Source organism: Chrysochloris asiatica, unplaced genomic scaffold (genome assembly GCF_000296735.1).
Source record: "Chrysochloris asiatica unplaced genomic scaffold, ChrAsi1.0 scaffold00044, whole genome shotgun sequence".
In the NCBI taxonomy this organism is placed as follows: Eukaryota; Metazoa; Chordata; class Mammalia; order Afrosoricida; family Chrysochloridae; genus Chrysochloris; species Chrysochloris asiatica.
This window is the reverse complement of record NW_006408562.1, coordinates 1,590,991-1,598,637: the sequence shown is the minus strand read 5'-3', so window position 1 is coordinate 1,598,637 and position 7,647 is coordinate 1,590,991.

Here is a 7,647-nt window from a genome sequence, read left to right as displayed (position 1 = left end):
TCATAGCAACCCTTTATAGGGTTTCCAAGGAGGGGTTGGTAAGCTTCAACTGCCGACCTTGCTGCTCAAACCAACATTACATTCCTGCGCAATAACCCACAGCACCATACCAGGATTCCAGTGACCCAATAGAATAGAGTTAAACTGCTCCTCAGAGTTTTTGAGATTAAATCTGCATGGGACTAGATAGCCTCATCTTTCTCCTTTGGAGTGGTGGATGAGTTTGAAATTCTGACCTTTTGATAGAAATTCAATAACTTTGTGAGTAGGCACTCTGAAAATACTAGGAAATCACTGCTTAAATTTTACTAAAGTGTGATTATCTATAAATAAACAAATTTCCAATGAAACAATAAGTACTTTCCGGGAATGAGATGAACAGGAGTCATATGTGTCAGCTTAGAGTCCTGTGCTCTCTTATCTTCCTTTTTGGCAATGGAAGTGAGAGCCAGGCATTCACCTCAAGCAAAAGTAGTTCTAATGGCTAACCCAGAACTGCTGCAGGACCTTCCTATGTGGTGCCATATAAGATGATTGTACTTGAGTATCCTTGATATTAAGAAGGTTGATAAATAACATTAACAAACATACAACTGATATTAGATAACTGGAAGAAGCCTTTGGATCACTTACTAAAAACAAAGCAAAACACAAAAGCATCTGATTCTCAGACAGAAAGCCCAGATTTTTTGGAAGAGTTTTTTTGTGGAAGTGTTTATTAATTCTTCCAGGTCTTTATTGTGGCCTAGAAGTAACCCCAAGAACTACAGTAGTTAAGTTGTAAAGTGTGCATGCTTTAGAACCACTGTCTTTGATTTTCTTCCAGTCTCTGCCACTTGTTGTTGTTGTTGTTAGATGCCATTAAGTCAGTACCAATTCAAAGCAATCCTATCTATGCACAACAGAACGAAACACTGACTAGTCCTGGGCCAACCTCACAATAGATGCTACGTTTGACTCCACTGATGCTGCCACTGTGTCAATCCATCTTGTTAGAGGTCTTCTTCTTATTCTCTGACCCTCAACCTTAACAAACATGGTATCTTTCTCCAGTGATTTGACCCTTCTGAAAATATGTCTGAAGTATGAGAAATGAAGTCTGGCCATCATGGCTTTCAAGGAGCCTTCTGCTGTACTTCTTCGAACACGTATCCATTTGTTCTTTTGTCAGTACATGCTATTTTCAACATTCTCCTCCAGCACCATAACTCAAATTCATCAATTCTTCTATGGTCTTCCTTATTCACTGTCCAACTTTCACATGCATATGAGGTTATTGAAACTACCGTGGTTTCGGTCAGGTGCACTTTAGTTCTTAAACTGACATCTTTGCTTTTTAACATTTTTAAAAAGGTCTTATGATTTGCCCAATGCAATAAATACATCATTTGATTTTCTTGACAGCTACTTCCATGAGTGTTGATGGTTGATCCAAGAAGAAAGAAGTCCTTGACAACCTCAATCTTTTCTTCATTGATAAGAATGTTGTTTATTGGTCCAGAGGTGAGAATTTTTGTTTTCTTTACACTGAGATGCAATCCAATGTAAAAATCTTCATCACTTGCTGGGGACAGCATATGCAGACCCTGGGTTGATCAGTGGTAGCCCCATTAAACCACCTCTAAATATAATCAGTTTAACCCAGATGCTCTCCTTCCTCCTGAAAGTATATAGGAATATTAAGAACAATGTAGCATTTTAGGTATAGATAAATGAAGCCCGGTGCCTGAGATCTTGCTCACAAACAAAAGTTTGCATAGTGTACAAAGACAGCTTGGCTCCTTTCAGGAACCTTGCTTTATGTTATGTATCCTTAAGAAACCGCATGTTGCTACTCTAGATCATTTAAGCCTAAAAGTTAATATGTAACAGCTTGATTGAACCTTTTTTTTTCTGTAAAAATAAAAATGTTAGCTTGTTAAGAAAAACTATGAAAATATCTTAAAAGTTGTTCCTGTGACTCATTATGTCCTGTTTTGAATGATTAATCACATTTCAGTTCTGTATCCTATCTTATCTAAAGAATCACATCCTCCCTGAGTGAATTACATCCTTCCTTTGTAACAAATCCCTCCATAAAAAAGAGAATAAAAGGCTGAGGTAGAGTAAGTTCTGCAGGCAATGCTGTGCAATGCTAGGCAAAATGTTTGCATCATATCTGTGTGTCTGTCTTTTTTGTAAATATTTCATCTCTCTCTTTCTCTATCACTTTCACTGCCAGATCTCCCTTCTTCGTGACACCCACACTTCCTTGTCGAGGCGGGACCCCGACATGGACCTCAACAATCACTAAGTATTTTAAGTCCTCTTCACTTACAACAAGCAAGGTTGTATCATCTGCATATCACAGGTTGTTAATCAGTCTTCCTCCAATCCTGATGCCATGTTTTTCTTCATAGAACCCAGCATCTCAGATTATTTGCTTAACATAGAGGTTGAATTAAGTATGGTGAAAGAATACCTGTCACACACCTTTCCTAAATTTAAACCATTTGGTGTTCCCTTGTTCTGTTCAAACAACTGCTTCTTGGTCTATGTACAGGTTCCTCATGAGCACAATTAAGTGTTCTAGAATATGCATAACTTTGCAATGTTGTCCATAGCTTCTCATGATCCATACAACTGAAAGTCTTTGTGTAGTCAATAAAGCACATGAGTTTGGAATTTATTAGAATGGATGAAACTATTATATTATTATCATTCATATTAACAATATAACATTTAATTTTAAAACCCTTCAGTCCAGGTACCATGTTCATCATATAATCAGGTTATTTGCCCTGTATATAGTCTGAATAAGTATGATGAAAGGATAGAATCCTGACTCACAACTTTGATGATTTTAAACCATGCAGTATCCCCATATTCTGTTCTAAGTTCCCCTTGAGCACAGTGAAGTATTCTGGAATATCCATTCATAGTAATGTTAACCATTGTTTATTATGATCCACACAATCAAATGCCTTTGCGTAGTTATCCTGTATTTTGGATATTGAATTCATTTTGGACTGATTCCTTAATGTTCTTCTACTTTCACTCTGCTGCTGCTGTTGGTTACCATTTAGTAAGCTTTGGCTCACAGTGAACCTATGCACAAAAGAATGACACATTGACCAGTCCTACACTCATTAGTGATAAAATAATATTGTGTGAGATTCATGGGCATATTCATTAGCTGTTTCTTAGAAGTAAGTCAAGAGGTCTTTCTTCTTAGTCTGTCTTAATCGGGTGCCTCATTGCAACCTAGCCATACGGGTGGTTGTTTTCAAGTGCCATCCAGTCAGCTCCAACTCACAGTGACCCTGTATGGGCCTCCCAAGTAGAGGTTGCTAAGTTTGAATCACTGACCTTGTGGTTCATAACAACTCTGTGGTCTAGCACATTATCCTACCATGTCACACCAGAAATCACGGGTAACCCTACAGATATTTGAAATACCAGTAGCATAGCTCTCAGTATCACAGCAACACATTGTTGTTGTTGTTGTTGTTAAGTGTCGTCGAGTCGGTTCTGACCCATAGAGACCCTATACAGTTCCTATACAGGTTTTGCAGTGTGGCATATTAATCCACAGTACCACACCAGGACTCCAATCGACACATAAGGCACCACAATCCAATAGACAGTCAATTGGTACTTTCACATATATTTTCCCTTAAATAGTATCATCTAATTGGAGGAAGACTCATTAACAACCTGAGATATACAGATGATACAACCTTCCTTGCTGAAAGCCAAGAGGACTTAATGTATTTATTGATGAAAATCAAAGACAATAGCCTTTCATAAGGGTTGGATTTCAATGTAAATAAAAATAAAAATCCTTACCACTAGACCAATAAACATCATCCATACAGATGGAGAAAAGATTGAAGTTGTCAAAGACTTCATTTTGCTGAAAGCAACCATCAATACTCATGGAAGCAGCAGTCAAGAAATCAAATGATGTATTGTGTTTGGCAAATCTGCAGCACAAGACCCCTTTAAAGTGTTGAAGAGCAAAGAAATGAGTTTAAGGACTAAGGTGTGCTTGACCCAAGTCACAGTATTGTCAATAACTTCTTTGCATGTGAAAGTTGAGCAGTGAATAAGGAAGACTGTAGAAGAAAGGATGCAGTTGAGAATTGATGATGGAGGAAAATATTGAAAGCACTATGGATTGCCAAAAGAACAAATAGACCTGTGTTGGATGAAGTACAGCCAGAAACTGCCTCTTGGAAGCCAGGATGGCCAGACTTTGTCTCTCATACTTTGGACATATTTTCAGGAGGGACTAGTCACTGGGTAAGGATCTCATGCTTGGTAAAGTAGAAGGTTGGAGAAAAAAAGGAAAACCCCCAGAAAGATGGACTGGCTCAGTGGCAACAGCAATAGGCTCAAATGTAGCAACAACTGTGAAGTTGGCACAGGACCGGGCAGTGTTTCATTTTGTTGTGTATAGGGTCACTATGAGTCAATGACACCTAACAACAACAATTGTAGGCTGCCACTCATCTCTCAGTTTGCCTTATGGCAGTGGTTTGCGTATTGCTGTGATTCTGGAAGCTATACCATCAGTATTTTAAATACCAACAGGGTACACTCATGATGGATATCTTTCAACTTCCAGATTAAAACAGATTAGGAAGAAGGGGAGGTTGATTACTTGGGAATGTTTAACCACTAAGAACCTTACGAATAGCAGTGGAACATTTTCAGATAGCCCCAAAATTTTGAATATTGAAACATGATGAATAGAATCATAATATTTTTTAGATATAGTGCCATATAATGATTTTTTTAGATATAGTGCCATGTAATGATCCCCTTAGGTTGGAAGGCACTCAAAACATGGCTGGGAAAGAACTGCCTCCTCAAGTAGAGTTGACCCTGGTGATGTGAATGAAGTAAAGCTTTTGAGACCTTCATTTACTGATGGGGCAAAACTAAATATGAGGAGAAATAGCTGTAAACATCCATTAATAATCAGAAACGGAATGTATGAAGTATGAATCTAAGAATATTAGTAGTTATCATAAACTAAATAGAATAAAGATTAATATTGTAGGCATTAATGACCTGAAATGGACTTATATTGGTCATTTTGAATCTGACAATCAGATGGATTAGTATGCCAGGAATGACAAATAGAAGAGGAATGGCATCACATTCATTATAGAAAAGAAACAAAAACATTTCAAGATCTTAAAGTATAATTGTATCTGTGATATCTGTAATATCTGTGATATCTGCAATATGCAGATGATACAACCTTGCTTACTGAGCACAGCCTTCAGTATGGATTACAACTCAATGTAAAGAAAACAAAAAATCCTCACCAGTGGACCAATAAACAACATTCTTATCAATGGAGAAAAGATTGAAGGTGTCAAGGACTTCATTCTTCTTGGACCAACTATCAACACTCACAGAAACAGCAGTCAAGAAATCAAACAGCGTATTGCATTAGGCAAATCTGCTGCACAAGACCTTTTTAAAGTGTTGAAGAGCAAAGATGTCAGCTTGAGGACTAAGGTGTGCCTGACCCAAGCCATGGTGTTTTCAATAACCTCATATGCATATGAAACCTGGACAGTGAATAAGGAAGACTGTAGAAGAATTGATGCTTTTGAATTATGGTGTTGGAGGAGACTATTGAAAGTGCCATAGGCTGCCAAAAGAAACAATAGATCCATTTTGGAAGAAGTGCAGCCAGAGTGCTCCTTGGAGGCCAAGATGGTGAAACTTCTTCTCTCATACTTCAGATATATTGTCAGGAGAGACCAGTCACTGGAGAAGGATATCATGTTTGGTGAGGTGGAGGGTCAGAGAAAAAGAGGAAAACCCCCAACAAGATTGATTGGCCAAGTGGCAGCATCAATGGACTCAAGCGTGGCAACGATAATGAAGTTGGCCCAGGATCAGGCAGTGTTTCATTGTGCTGTGCATAAGGTCACTGTGGGTCAGTACAGACTCAATGGCATCTAACAACAAAACAACATCTGGAATAGGATATTCTCCAAAAGCCTGCAAAGAAGACCAGGTGTGGCACTGTGTGTTAATGTGCTGGACTTCATAGTCAGTTTAAATGAAAGGTCAGTGATTTAAGCTCACATGTCACTCTTTGGAACCCCTATACAGGGTAGCTATTAGTCAGCACCAACTCGACGGTACTTAACAACAACAACAAGGAAGGTGAGTATATACCACTATTGTTCAAATTTATACACAACCCACTAAAGCCATTGATGATGAAATTGAAGAATTCTACCAGCTTCTTCATTCTGAAATTGATCAAACACACAATCATTGATATTTAATGTAAAATTAAGATCCTGGAATTCCCGTTCTTTGCAATGTTATGCATAATTTGTTATGATCCACTCACCTGAATTCATTTGCATAGTCAATAAAACATTGGCACACATATTTATGGTATTCTCTGCTTTCAGCCAAGATCCACCTGAAACCAGCTATTACGTCCCTCATCCCAAGTCTTCTGAATCTAGCTTAAATTTCTGACAGTTTCATGTCTATGTACTGCTGCAACTCATTTTGAATTGTCTTCAGTAAATCTTAACTTGCTTGTGATATTAATGATGTTTTTCAATAATTTCTCCATTCTGTTGCAATCACCTTTCTTTGAAATGAATGTAAATACAGATATATTTCAGTTGGTTAGAAAAACATCTTGGCGTAAACAAATGAACGTTTCTTGCATTAAGCATCCATTGCTTGAAACATCTCATTTGATATTCGGTCACTTCCTCGGCATTTGCTTTTCACTAATATCTTAATGCAGCTTGAACTTCTTCCTTATCATTGGATCTTACCTCCTAAAATGGACCAATTATTTTTGTGACAGTGACTTTGTATTGCTTCTGTCTTCTTTTGGTGCTTTCTGTATCATTTACCATCTTGCCCTAAGAGCCTTTCAATATAATTATTTTTAGGTTTCCTCACTCCAGGTCTTTAAGTATTTGCTTACAATACTTGTTTCCTTGAGCCACCCTTTGAAATCTTCTGTTCTGCTCTTTTACATCATCATTTTTTTTTCCCCATTTGCTTCAGCTACTATATACATTCAAAAGCAAGTTTTAGACTTTCTTCACCTACACATTTTAGTTTTCTTTCTTTGTTTTCTCTCTTTTTAATGACATTTTGCTTTCTTCATGCATGGTGTCATCCCACAACTCTTCTAGTATGCAGTCACTTAATATAAAATCAATTCTTGAGATGACCTCTAAATTTAGACAACAAACTGAAATAGAACTATACTTGCACCCATTTCAAAGACAGACAATTCAAACAGAATGGAGAAAATATTGAATAATATCATTAGCAAAGTATGCAAGGGTTACTTGGGATCTTCTGCACTTGCTTTCATTTTCTTCAGCTTTAGCTTGAACTTACATATGGGCAATTTCTGGTCTATTTCACAGTTGAAATTTAGTCTTAGTCTGAGTAATGATGTTGGACTTCTCCATTGTCTCTTTCCTGTGTATTCCATCTGTTGTTGTTGTTGTTGTTGTTATGTGCCGTGGAGTCGGTTCCGACTCATAGCGACCCTGCACAGGGTTTCCGACCCTGCACAGGGTTTCTGAGGCTGTTAATCTTTACGGGAGCAGAACGCCTCATCTTTCTCCCGTGGAACAGCTGGTAGTTTCG